Genomic DNA, 14745 nt, shown 5'->3' with positions numbered 1-14745 from the left:
GAGCCGGTGGTTAGTTGATGGAAACACAAAGAATTGGTGCCAAGTCAGACACTGGCTCTGAACTTGCACTGGAACCAGCTTGCTTGAAAAGCGCTATCGTTGATATGAAAAATGTGCCTCTTGTTAAGCACTGCTTGAATGTCTTTATATTTTACTCCGATTTCAAAATAAAACTCAGTAAACCTGTCGTGCACTTCCGTTGTCGTTTCTCTATACTGCCAAAAAGATCCAGAAGTATATTATACCTGCAGTTTGGAGAAACTTGCGAGATCTCGCAAAAGTTTCTCGGGATTCTTCCAGATTTTTTTTCCCTCCATGTCCCTTCCGGGGCTCTGTACTTTATATTTAACTTCATCTGTTTTGTATTTTTGCTTATGCACTTTGGGTGAATAAAAAGAAATTTGTGATGAGAGATGCGTTTTTTTGTCTGTAATCTACGGAGACTTCATTCAGTGTTTAGTGCACATTTCTGTTACACACATTGTGACAGATAATCAGTTGTGCGTTTCAACCAGATTCTTAGTCTTAAACATATCAGCAACATGTTTTTTTACTGTCACACAGAGCTAGGTAGATAAACTGCACTACTGCAGCAGATATATTATTGAAGTGTGCTTACATGACGTATCTACATACACTACTTACAAGAAGTTATTCAACTTTTGGGTGAAATTTATGGAAAATGTAAAACATTCATGCTATCACCATAGCATGAACTTTTTACAGAAACTTTTACGAGATCTCGCAAAAGTTTCTCGGGATTCTTCCCGTTTTTTTTTCCTCCATGTCCCTTCTGGCGCTCTGTAAGTTTCTGTTACTGAACTTTGGTAAACAACTGCAGACTTGTGTTAATGTTTGGTTGAGTGAAACAGATACAGTACAGGTGTATGCTTTCATATCTCCCATGCATTTGAGTGAACAATTGTCTAAAATTTCATTTTAAATCAACTAGGTATTACATACATATATTGATTTATTTCAGTGGCATTTGTTTAACACATGTATTTCATGCTTTATAACAATTAAAGCTGCATTTTAAGGCTAAATTCACATAAAGGCACCATGGCATATTTTGACATACATGCTTTATGTACTAAAATTGTAATTCAATAAAAAAAAAATCACATGAATATTGGCAAAAATTTAAATACAAGTTGTGTAGATTAATAAGTTGCATAATAACCTGCACCAAGTCATAATACACATGTTAATATGCTCAATAAGTAGCTTGATTCCTAAGAGTAATTTAAAAACAATACCTGAGAAGACACTGCAATCTCATAGATATACAGTATATTAAGATTTTTTTCATGAGATTTCATGCTAAGGCACCTTTTATTCCTTTTCCAGAGAGTATACGGTCCTTTATCAGTTCTTTCCTGATAAAGATCAAGTGTTTGTTCCCAGGCAGCTTTATGTCTTGAGGCGTTTGTTTTGAGTGGTTTGCTGAGAAACTCCTTGACTGCTCCCTCTGCTGTGTATTAAACCATACTGGTGTCCGTTTTCATCAGTCGGCAGCTTGAGATAAAACCGTGAACAAATGAAAATCAGTGAACGGAAAAAACTGTGGAAATTGAATCAGATCCTTTGTATTTTAAAAAAAAAACCAGTTGTGTCTGTGTGTATGAAAACATGGAAAGACTTACTTTTCTTTTACTGCTTTCATTCTCAACATTCGGTGCGTCGTGCAGCTTCAACGCTTCCTCCAGTTCTGCAGATACAAAGTCACACATCAGACTGAATGCTCTCCTCCTTATCTACTATTACACACCTTGATCCTTTTAGATCAGGGGTGTCAAACACATTTTAATTCAGGCTCCACATTCAGGGTCGGACCAGTTGAATCATACCACAATAACCTATAAATCACAACAACAACTCCAAAGTTTTCCTTTGTTTTCATGCAAAAAATACTCACATTTAAGGAATTATCTTTTTACAAAACATGATGAACAACCTGAATTTTTTTAAGAAAAATAAATTCAATTTCAACAACATTATGCCTCGGTATCATTTACACATTAAAACTTACAGATCACAGAGTGTCTACAAAGGAACACAACATTTAGTCACAGGTATCTGGAACTTAACAGTATAGTATTTTACTTTATGATCAATATGACAAAAATCAGACAAAAAACAAAAACAAGACAAAATATTTGAAAAATGAGACAAAACGACAAAAGAGAAAAACAAAATGACAAAACAAAAAAAAGACAAAAAAGTTACAAAGCAACAAAAAAAAATGGACAAATGACAAAAACGAGACAAAAAATTGCACAAATGACACAAAGGAGACAAAAAATGACAAAAGTGAGAAACAAAATAACAAAAAAATAGACAACATAAGCGAGCCAAAAGGAAAATACAAAACAACTAAAATGATGCTTGAAACAAGGAATCAAGCAAAACAAAAAATGACAAAAATAAGACAAAAAACACAAGACAGACTAACACAGAACGACAAAGCGAGAAACAACACAACAAAAATATGAGACAAACGGCAAAAGTCAGACAAAAAAAAACACAAGACAAAATATTACAAAAACACAAAAAAAGACACAAAATGACAAAAGAACAATGAGAAATAGTATTTTGTTTCATGATCAAAGCAACTTCTCATGGTTTAGAAATTATTTTAAATGTATGATTTTACACATTTACAATCTGCAGTTAATGTCTTCTCTGTAATTTTTACACTTTACAAGGTCGGACTGGATCCTCTGGTGGGCCGGTTTTGGCCCGCGGGCCACATGCTTGACACCCCTGTTTTAGATGGTGCACGAGCCAGAAACACGGAGGCATATTTCAAAATACCTGTAAGAATGAGGTCGATTTTCTCCACCACCAGCTCAGCGTCCTCCGTCGTGAAACACAGCGGCGGCTTAAACTTGAGCACATTGCGATGAGGTCCGTCAGCACTGAGAAGGATGTGCTGCTCCTTTAGCCTGGAGCAAAATGTGGATTGTGTAAAGTAACTAAAATGCAGACATTTTGCAGTAAACGCACAGTAAACTCAGTAGCAGCAGCTCAGAATGGAATCAGCCCTAATTAGTGCTATTAATTACACCTGAGATCCTCCTGCTGCAACAAACTGCCACTTAAAGTGTCTGCAGTAAAAAAAAAAAAAAAGAAAAATAAAGGGTTTTAAAAAGTTGACAATGAATCCTAACCTTCATCCTACCGACATATTTAACATGTGAGAGATGCAAGATACAAGAATAAACTGCTACAACTACTACTTGGTGCTATATAAATAATATTATAAGTACTATATGAAACTCATTTATTCTCAAAGCATTATTAATTATGTGTTAATGTCTGATTTTTTTTTGTATTTTAGGAAAGCCACACATAATTTGCATTTTGTGTAGAACAAAAAGATATATACTTACCACTTAAAGGCTTATTTACAATCATATGATTCCAGTGTCATATCATTTTTGGTCATTTAAAGTAAACATTATTTCTCTGCAGCCAACTTTAGAACAGGATTTTGAATGATTTCTTCAACAGAACTCAGGCTGTTTCACGATAATATTTATAAATTGTAAAATAAATGCTTTTCTCAATAGTTTGTACAATGTCAGTTTCAGTATCATGTGTAACACGATTTTTTTCAGGTGCAGAATCTCAATTTCATGAGTAATATTTCTTGTTCATGTGCAATATTAGTTCATTTCAGCAATACTTTACATTTTTCAATTCCAGTCTTATTTTAGATTATTTATTCTATTTTCAGTGATGCTTCATACTCATATCTTACTGTTTTTTGGCTCGGCACTGCATTTATTCTCATGTTATCATTTCCATTTTTTTGAGCAATATCTGGCACAAGAATTGCCTTCAGGATCAGTAATGTTTCATTTGATCTTATCTTATACGCAGAACAATTATATCGCACTATGCAGGATTTATTATAATGACCAATCACTCTCACCTCGCTTCAGCTGAACTTCAAAGCATCTTTCTTTTGAAGCTGCTCGAAACAATATTTTTATCTAAAAATTAGATATGACTAATGACAAAGGAGTCACTTTCTCATTGCAGTCACACAATAACTGAAATCGAAAATTGTAAATATTTTGAATGAAGTCTGGTACTATAAATGTTTATGTGGCCATGCATGCTGTGACTAAGTAAGGTTTAAAATTGGGCATATTTTGAATGAAGTCTGGTACTATAGATGCCTATGCAACCATTTAAGGACTGAATAAAGTCAGGGATAAAAGCTGGCCTATTTTGAGTAAAGTAAGGTGCCATAGATGTTTGTGTTGTTAAACTAGAACTACATAAAGTCTTGTGGAAAAATTTCAATATTTTCAATGAAGTCTGGTACTATAGATGTTCATGCAGTAAAGTGAAGTCTAAAATTGGGATAAATTTGAATGAAAATGATGGATTAGATTGGATGATTTATTATCTAATCCCAATTAAATTAATCAGTCTTCTGTATGATATGAGGCGAGCAACTATAAATGCTGAAAAATAAATATATAAATAAATATATAAATTAAATATATAAACAATATAAAGTTTTAAACTTTATATTGATCTGATCTCGGGTGAGTTTTAATCTTAATATTGAACTTTATATTGATCTGATCTCGGGTGAGTTTTAATCTTTATATTTATCTTTATATTGATCTGATTTCAGGTCAGTTTTAATGTTTATATTTAACTTTATATTGATCTGATCTCGGGTGAGTTTTAATCTTAATATTGAACTTTATATTGATCTGATCTCGGGTGAGTTTTAATCTTTATATTTATCTTTATATTGATCTGATATCAGGTCAGTTTTAATGTTTATATTTAACTTTATATTGATCTGATCTCGGGTGAGTTTTAATCTTAATATTGAACTTTATATTGATCTGATCTCGGGTGAGTTTTAATCTTTATATTTATCTTTATATTGATCTGTTCTCAGGTCAGTTTTAATGTTTATATTTAACTTCATATTTATCTGATCTCAGGTCAGTTTTAAGCTTAATATTTAACTTTACTGTTATCTGATCTCAGGTCAGTTTTAAGCTTAATATTTAACTTCATATTTATCTGATCTCAGGTCAGTTTTAACCTTAATATTGATCTGATCTCAGGTCAGTTTTAAGCATTATATTTAACCTTATACTGATCTGATCTCGGGTCAGTTTTAATATTAATATTTAACTTTATATTGATCTGATCCCAGATCAGTTTTAAGCATAATATTTAACTTCATATTAATCTGATCTCAGGTCAGTTTTAAGCTTGATATTTAACTTTACATTGATCTGATGTCAAGTCAGTTTTAAGCTTAATATTTAACTTCATATTGATCTGATCTCAGGTCAGTTTTAAGCTTAATATTTAACTTCATATTGATCAGATGTCAGGTCAGTTTTAAGCTTTATATTTAACTTTAAATTTATCTGATCTCAGGTCAGTTCTAAGCTTTATATTTAACTTTATATTTATCTGCTCTCAGGTCAGTTTTAAGCTTAATATTTAACTTCATATTTATCTGATCTCAGGTCAGTTTTAAGCTTAATATTGAATTTCATATTTATCTGATGTCAGCTCAGTTTTAAGCTTTGTATATAACTTCATATTTATCTGATCTCAGGTCAGTTTTATGCTTTGAATTTAACTTCATATTTATCTGATCTCAGGTCAGTTTTAAGCTTTATATTTAACTTGAAATTGATCTGATGTCAGGTCAGTTTTAAGCTTAATATTTAACTTCATATTGATCTGATCTCAGGTCAGTTTTAAGCTTTGTATTTAACTTTATATTTATCTGATCTCAGGTCAGTTTTAAGCTTAATATTTAACTTTACATTGATCTGATGTCAGGTCAGTTTGAAGCTTTATATTTAACTTCATATTGATCTGATCTCAGGTCAGTTTTAAGCTTAATATTTAACTTAATATTTATCTTATCTCAGGTCAGTTTTAAGCTTAATATTTAACTTCATATTTATCTGATCTCAGGTCAGTTTTAAGCTTTATATTTAACTTTACATTGATCTGATGTCAGGTCAGTTTTAAGCTTAATATTTAACTTTTTTTTGAAGTTCATGCTGCCGTTATTGAATTCCTGTTCCAGATCAAATGTTCAGAGCTCACCTTGAATGCAGCCGTCTGCTGTCTGATAGTTTTTCTCATTGTAGTCTTCAATAAAGTCTTTTTCCTCATGTCAGGCTGTGGTGAGACTCTTTCTCAGTCGCTGCAGACGTCCCTCATTGTGCATCTCCAGAGAAGAAACAGAAAAACTGCTCACTACTTCAGCATCACAAACGCTCTCCAGCATTCAGAGTGTTTTAAGAATTCATTCATTGTTGTTCATTGTGATCTTTGAAGGAGCAGAAACTTTACAGCTGTCAAAGATATGAGCTCCAGTTCTGGATGTTTTAGGAAATGAAGTTCATCAAATGAACACTTGATTTTTGATTTTTCTGATAACTCTCATTAAATTACTGAAGAAATCTAACATAAAAACCTGTAAACTCTCAGGCAGCTTTTGTTAAAGTTTGTCTATAATTCTATCATCATGTTCTGGAACCAGGACTCTGCAGAAGTTCCTTCAATCAGATACTTGTGTGTTTCTATTTCAGGCCTCAGGTTTGAATGTACAGCAGAGGATTAGAAAGGAGTGACTTTAATATTTAAATCAGTCCAGTAAATGTTTGGAGTAAAAATGATTAAAATTTTGATTTACATATATTTGTGTCAAATAATATTGTAGAGTCTCACTTAAATATATCCATATGAGTTCAGTGTATTTACATTTTATAGAATATTTGATTTCTTAATCTCAATATTGTAGGGTCTGACCCTAAATATTATAATAATGATGTAAATTTAAATAATATTTTAGTGCAGAGTCATAAACTTCAATCAGCTAAACTTAGATAATATCACTGCACAATCTTAACCTGAACATTCATATTGTTGAGGAAAATTTAATTAATCATGATATTCTAGAGTCTTAACTGGAATATTTCTAACATTAATCTTTTTGTATTGTGCTGATAAACAATAATAACCCGACTTTCAGATAATATTTATTGTCTGTGATTGTGAGACTAAATTCCTCCACATGCTAGAACATTCCCTGCAGCAGCTGTAGGAATAAATAAAAATAAAATCTGTTCATTTCCACATTATGCACATTTATTTATTCTTAATATCTCAGACTGAATGGGAGCTGGCAGTAAAAACAAACTCATGTGCTGGACTGAATTTCCCACAATGGAAACATGGACAGAATTTGCCCCTCACTATAATTGATTTGCTCATCTACATATTTTTGAATTTACCACCAGCTATATATGTAGTATATTTAATGCCAGAGCCGTACACCATAGCAGTAAACTATAATCAGTTTCCACGTTAGTTGTACTTTGCATGTATCATCTGTCTTATCACACATGTATTAAACTGTGTGTTTTATGGTCCTTGTGTCCCCCCCCACCCCTCTACCTCTACCTCTCTACCTCCACCTCTAACCCTCTACCTCTCTACCTCTTCTGTCCCTCTCAACCCGCCCGGCCAGCAGGCAGATGGGTCCCCCCACATAAAGAGCCGGGTTCTGCTCAAGGTTTTTTTCCCTGTTAAAAGGGTGTTTTCCTTGCCACTGTCGCCTTTTGGCTTGCTCTGGGGGTCAGGCATATGGGTTCTGTAAAGCATCTCGAGACAATTTGACTGTAATTGGTGCTATATAAATAAAATTGAATTGAATTGAACACTCGTATATCCCTGGCAATGCTAAAGTTTCTGCTTCGTACCAAAGTTCACAAGACAAGTAAAGATTTTAATGTAAAACTTCAGGGATTACTGCTAACCATAAGTATTCTGATCAATACTTCATGATCAATATCAGGACAGATGTTACAACTCCAGCTGTTACATAAGACTGCAGTTATTCACAGAGAAATTAAAACATCACATTCCTCATAAAAACTAGATGGGACTTTTATTAAATAAAGTGTTGGTGAATAAACAGTGGGCTGCACAGTGGCGTAGTGGTTAGCACTTTCGCCTTGCAGCTAGAAGATCCCTGGTTCGCATCCCGGCTTTCCCGGGATCTTTCTGCATGGAGTTTGCATGTTCTCCCTGTGCATGCGTGGGTTTTCTCCGGGTACTCCGGCTTCCTCCCACAGTCCAAAAATATGCTGAGGTTAATTGATCATTCTAAATTGCCCGTAGGTGTGAATGTGAGAGTGACTGTTTGTCTTTGTATGTGGCCCTGCGACAGACTGGTGACCTGTCTAGGGTGTCCCCTGCCTTCACCTGAGTCAGCTGGGATAGACTCCAGCCCCCCCCGCGACCCTAGTGAGGATTAAGCGGTGTATAGATAATGGATGGATGGATGAATAAACAGTGTAAAAAGTGCAAAGGAGCTCCATTAAATCAGGAGATGTGAGACTTCCACAGTATGGATCACCATCTGCTGTGTTGATTCATAGCTGAATGTCAGAATGAACTGAGATAGAAAAGCTGCTTTGAGCTGCAACATTACAGTCTGACAATCCAACACCATCACAGTTTTCATCTGGTTGTTTTGCTCCAACATGCTGTCAAGTTCAGTTTTTACCTGAATCAATACAGAGATTCTATTTCCAATCAAGACTGGAATAAAAATTAGAATCTCATGAGGTTATTAATGCAACTAAATCCTTTCAGATAGGATTTACTTCTAAGTTCTAATTCAAGTTTCAGTTGCAGCACATTGCATTCACAAAGAAAAACAGCGATACCTTCATAGCAACATTTAATAAACCTAAAGCTTCCCTGTTGGCACATTGGTGAAGTTTGTTACTGAGCATCTGAACCTTAAATCCAGTGAGACGACCATCTTCAGTCGAGGCCAGTCAGAGAACTTCAAGACCTTCCATCAGCTGGACCAGATGTGGCATCATCTCCCTCTGAACATCTGGATGACAGGAGAAAAGACAGAAATCAAACACAGATCACAGAAATACAATTTATTCACTTTCATCATTTTATAAAAGTAGCATGAACTTTATTAAAACTTGACAACATCAGTATTGAAAGTAAATGTTTTTATCTCGTGTTGAAGCTAAATTTAAAGTCAATTTTAATGACAGTTTATCCTGAGAGGAGTGAGAATGGAGCTTTTCTTTCCTTTTTAGAATATTCTCTCAAAATATTCAGTTTATTATTGGCTTTAGAAGCATTTTTCTTTACTTATTTATTTTTAGATACCTCAGGCTGATGCACTTTGCTGGTTTGCAGATAATTTCATGTACAATGACAATAAATATCTTCTATTATAACATATTTTGCTAAAACAAGAACTGCAAACCTCAACCATCTCTCAGGCTTCAAAATTCCAACTGCGACCAAGAATTATCTGATGTAGTTATTATAATCTTTACTGAACCAGCCCTGGAATTAATAAAAATCTGTATATGGATATGATTTTCTCTGATGGGACCACTATGGAAGCCATAGTAATTATTAACTATCCTTTGAAGGGAAAGATTAGGTCTTCATTAAGGTGGATTAAAAAAATGCTCTCCCTTAAAAAAAAACTAAACTGCATACAATAAAGTAAATCTCTTCTGCACTGCACACATTCTACACTTTTCTATAACTCTGGATGTCAGAGTAAAGGCAGACAGATCCACCGATCAGCCACAACATTCTGACCACTGACAGCTGAAGAGAACAACATCCATCATCTTGTTCTAATGTAACGTTCTGCTGGGAAACCTTGACGTTCATGTGGATGTTTGACATGTACCACCACCTAAACACTGCAGGACAAACAACCCCCTAGTCCCCATGGCAACAGCAGTCCTTGATGCCAGCTGCCTCCCTCAGCAGGACAAACTAAAACTGTTCAGGAGTGGTCCGAGAAACACGACAGAGCTAAGCTGTTTACCTGGGTTCCACACTCCCCACATCCAGATCTGATTGAGCATCTGTGGGATGGTCCAGGATCAGCCTGGTCTAGGTAGGACCCACCCTGCAACCCACAGGATCCACAGAATCCACAGGACATCCCCAGAGGTTCTGATGAACCACTGGGTCAGAGGAGTTTTAGCAGCATAAAGGGACCAACACAGTATTAGTCAGGTGGTCAGAATGTTATACTGTTATATTGTCATGCTGATTATCTGATCAGTAAAAGTTACCATCAATTATAATGTCCACATTAATCAAGAAAAAAACAACAACTATCAGTTCATTCAGAAACTGTGGGGTTAAACCTAAAAACACAGAGCTCAACAGCAGTTTGTTTCAAAGCAGAACACCAGCCGGTTTTCACTAAAGAAGCTTTAAGAGCAACAATTAAATGACGGTTTTGTTCTCATTAACTTCACAGAGTCAGAGTCAGCCAAAATAATGTATACACACATCAGGAAAAGAAAAACTTTTATAAATATTTCATTTGTATAAGTACTTCTACACATATAGATACCTCTTTCAAAGTTTGATCAAATCACGATAACTCTGTGTCCTGTTGTACAATGTTTTCCCAACAGATGGCGCTACCCTCATGAATGGAGTATCAACAAGTGACGTCTACAACACAGCAGAAATGTCTGGAAGCCAGTGGCCACCACTTTGAGCACCTCTTGTAATTGTAGAGGCCAAAGATAACTTTTATTAATCTCGTGATGTCTGAATAAATTTGGTATTGAAATATTTATGCAAGTTTTTCTTTCCCTGATGTGTGTAAACATTATTTTGGCTGACTGTATGATGGGTTTCTGACAGGTCACCAGACAACATCTTTTTATAATAATGACAAACATACCTGCATTCTACAGGAGTGATTTTCCTCATGTGTAGGTAAAGATGTGTGAGGAGCTTAGAGATGACAGGAGCAGGAGTCATCCTCACTAATTCAGCTTCCACCTAGAAACAGAAAGACCACAAACACACTGATATACTCTCAAACGTTCAACCTCACAACCTCACAATATCTGTTTAGGAAGTGCTGTGTTTCTAAATTCTGCTGAAAGCATTGACAGACATTCTCTTACAAGGTTGTGTAAAAAGCAGCCTGTCCTCTGAGCTATTGAGAAATCTTCTTGAACAAAGTTTCTACGTGTAAATCGGCTCAACAAAAACTAAAGCCTCAGTCAGAGATAACAGGTATCGCAAATTATAAACAACTTTCTTTGTTAACTCAGACTTTCTGCTTCAACCTCACATAAAAAGGGGAGTTTAACTCGTCAGGTGACTGAAAATGAATGGCTTGTGCAGTTCTAGCTCCAAAAGTAGGATGTTTCAACTCATGTTTTACTACAAATACATGCAGTAATAAATAAATACAATGGCTGGTTGTTAGTTTGTTCACTATTAATGTCACTTTATATACTGGATTTAACTTGAGCAGTGGAAGAGAGAAGGAATTTAATGAAATTATGGCGATTCAGAGAGGTAATGTTGCGCAATGTTAAGGGCGGTTTGATTCAAACCAACTGAATGTTAAACTTCAGTGCAGCTGAACGGGTTTCAGTGAACCTTAAAGTGAAATAACTTTTTTAAAAGCTAAAATACACAGCAGAGAAATACAGGTTGAGAAGTTCACTCTAATAATGACGGACAGTTGCGGCAGCAACTAACACAGGTGTTCAGCGGTAAGTTAGCCACCTGTGTTAATTAGCCCGCTAGCTAACTTAGCCGCTTAGCTAGCTAACGCATCCGGACCAACTGCTCAAACACGACAAAACACAACTCTTCACAAGTCGCTGACTTAACGTACAACAAAAAAACGCTACAGGCTCGAAGTATTTATCTTCTTACCGTGTTTTACTCCAAAAACAAGATCAACAGCAGCCAGAGATGCTACCAGACGTGCTGACCATAGATATATGTAGAAGACTAGATATGCTAGCGCTGTCTTCTATGGTCTGACCAATCACTGCTCGCTGGCTCCGCCCTCTGAGAATCTTGTTGTCGTTTGGCTCCACACTTGCTGATGACCACTTCCGGTCTCAGAAAATGGAAAAAAACTGACCTTTTTTCGTTTCTGTCTCTTACTGATTTTATTTTTTTTTGTTATTCTAAATATAAAATGAAAATCCAACCATTTAAAAAATTTCGTATATCCCTTTTTGATCATGAAAAGAAAAACTGAAATACAAGGCGTTTTTCCTTTTCATGATCAAAAAGGGATATACGAATTTTTAAAAATGCTTTGATTTTCATTTTATATTTAGAATAACAAAAAAATAAAATCAGTAAGCAACAGAAACGAGAAAAGGTTCGTTTTTTCATTTTCTCAGACCGGAAGTGGTCATCGGCAAGCGTGGAGCCAAACAGTACGGTGCTGCGGCTGTACAAACAACCAATATGGATCAGTACGTCGTGTTTCGCAGCAACAAGCGGGTTTGTCTTAGGGAAGAAGACATGTACGGTGGCCGAGAGGTGCAAACCAAATTTACATAATGCAAAACACTTTTACAACCTCCAAGACAAATTTACAAGTGACAAAACACTTTTACAAGTCTGCACCTCTCGGCCACCGTAGTATGTTGACTGTGATTACTTACAAGTGGTGGTAGGCTGAGGCTCTTTATTGTGGTTTATTAACTACTTGTGATTATAATCTTGCATAATCCGTGCATAATGTTAGATGCGGACATAGTGTGTGTTTGTATGCATAAACACGTTCGCTCTCACGCTCTCTCATTTCTCTCTCTCTCTCTCACACACACACACAGGAAGAGAGAGAGAGAGAAACAAATCTAAGTCGTGAAGCAAAGATGCATACCTCGGTTATAGCTTTTGCCACCTCTAACTCCAAATGTGCGGAGAGTCCCATTAATCTGCGGCCATGGTCAACGCAAAACTTCGTCACATTTCTTGCAGAAAATCCTCTTCCACCCCCACTTTCTTGCGAAATACGTGCAGATATTTCTGCGGATGACAGGCCCTCTTTTGCCATGTCAAAAATCATTTCAGAGTAGGGTTCCAAAGACATTTTACCTGGAGTTTTCCACTAGCCTTGGATCCGACCGGACTCACCACACCTGCACGCATTTGGCACTCTTGCTGATGACCACTTCCGGTCTCAGAAAATGAAAAAACGGACCTTTTTTCGTTTCTGTCTCTTACTGATTTTATTTTATTTTATTTTATTTTATTGGTTATTCTAAATATAAAATGAAAATCAAAGCATTTAAAAAAAATCGTATATCCCTTTTTGATCATGAAAAGGAAAAACGCCTTGTATTTCAATTTTAATTTTTGTATTTTAAAACGAAAATCAAATAACCACTCGTTTTTTGTTTTTCAATACCCGTTTCAGAACGGAAAATCCAATTACCAGATCCGTACACGCACCGTAAACCAGCACGATAACAAAAAATCTAAAATTAAGAATTAAGAAAAAAGGACTACAAAATAAAACTATGGAATTTAAATGTATATTTATTTACCTATTTTTTCTAATTCTCTCATTTGTGTTTCTCATACACAGTCTTCTTCTGTGTGATGTGAGTGCTGTGATGGCTGACGTGTATGATTCCAGTATGATTATTTTACAGGGTTGCAAAAATCTTCATTTTATGCACAAAATTCTAATCTTGCAAAAAACACAGTCATCCAAATACAAAGATGGTCTATACAAGTGGGACGTAGAGCTCCTTGCTACAGCTGGTACACTGATTTACCGCTGAAAACATCAGAGTTCAGGCTGTTTCTCATTTGGAAACTAATATTTTCAGACCACAGACACACCGGACAGCTAGTATTCTGATGATCTGATTCAAGTCTCTTGCTTCTCTCATCCTGTAGACAGTTGAAGGAAACAAAGATCAGCCGTGGAGGCTCTTCCCACCTGCATCCCGAGGGGGTTCTGCTGGTGTGCAGCTGGCAGCAGGAGGGGGGATTGGAGATCCTCACTCAGGGATCGCTCCATTGTACCCTCAGAGATAGGTTGGGCTGCAGGCAGCGTGCCAAGGCTCCCGGCTGGGTAACGGATACCTGAGGGCTACTGGGAAAGTGTCACACCTCCGGATCACACACAGTCAGAGGCGCTGCAGGAAGAAAGAGCTCAGACAGGATTAGAAAGACGGCGGAGGAGTGGCTGTCCTTTGGCTTTAAAGCCGAGGAGAAAGAAAGTGACAAGCCTTTGGTGCGGTAGTATGCTTTGGTTAACTCTACACTCAGACGCTGCTGTCTGTCAGTGGAACCTGTAGAGGTGACAGGTGGCTGCAGCTGCCCATCACACCTGGAAGTGGGAACTGTGGGTTCAATTAATACAGTGGTTAAAGTCACGTGCAAATTTGCTAAATAAAATGACACCATGACACCAATGACACCAATACAATGACACCAAATATAAATAAAATAACAGAATTAAAGGGAATTTTCTGTGTTTTTTAGCTTTGGGTTTCCTTATACTATAAATAAGGTAATTCTGATAATTTCCTTCTCCACCTGTCAGTCAATTTTAAACCCTATTCGAGTCCAACTTCAAAGTAAAAAACGGAACCAAACATCTGGATTTGATATTTTAATAATAAAATAATACCAGTATTCTTATGCTGTAAAATCAAACATTTTATGATGTGGGTCAATATATAATTGTGGGACTTTTTGTAACATAGTAGACATTTTTGCTGTTTTCAGGCCTTAAATCAACATGGCCGCCTATAACCAAACACCACGTGGCATTTTAACAGAAAAATTAAAATTGAAATTGAAAGTTATTTATAAAGATATTGTAGTAAACCTATTGACATGCCATAAATCCACACTTGACTCACACAC

At 35.9% G+C, this 14745-nt stretch overlaps 2 long non-coding RNA genes across 2 annotated transcripts; both read right to left on the bottom strand.

Moving 5' to 3' along the window:
• Positions 1-955: 955 nt before the first annotated feature.
• LOC118469230 (uncharacterized) lies at positions 956-2976 on the bottom strand. Its single transcript, XR_004846076.2, has 3 exons — positions 2818-2976; positions 1647-1711; positions 956-1518 (listed from the first exon to the last, which is right to left on the bottom strand). It is a non-coding gene; the product is annotated as an uncharacterized LOC118469230 (long non-coding RNA).
• Positions 2977-6129: 3153 nt separating this feature from the next.
• On the bottom strand, positions 6130-11859 carry LOC129348117 (uncharacterized). Its single transcript, XR_008600568.1, has 3 exons — positions 11773-11859; positions 10778-10878; positions 6130-8923 (listed from the first exon to the last, which is right to left on the bottom strand). It is a non-coding gene; the product is annotated as an uncharacterized LOC129348117 (long non-coding RNA).
• Positions 11860-14745: the final 2886 nt, after the last annotated feature.

This window comes from Amphiprion ocellaris, chromosome 23 (assembly GCF_022539595.1).
Source record: "Amphiprion ocellaris isolate individual 3 ecotype Okinawa chromosome 23, ASM2253959v1, whole genome shotgun sequence".
Classification (NCBI taxonomy): domain Eukaryota; kingdom Metazoa; phylum Chordata; class Actinopteri; family Pomacentridae; genus Amphiprion; species Amphiprion ocellaris.
Note: the sequence above shows the minus strand (reverse complement) of the source record. Positions and strands in the feature narration are given on the sequence as shown.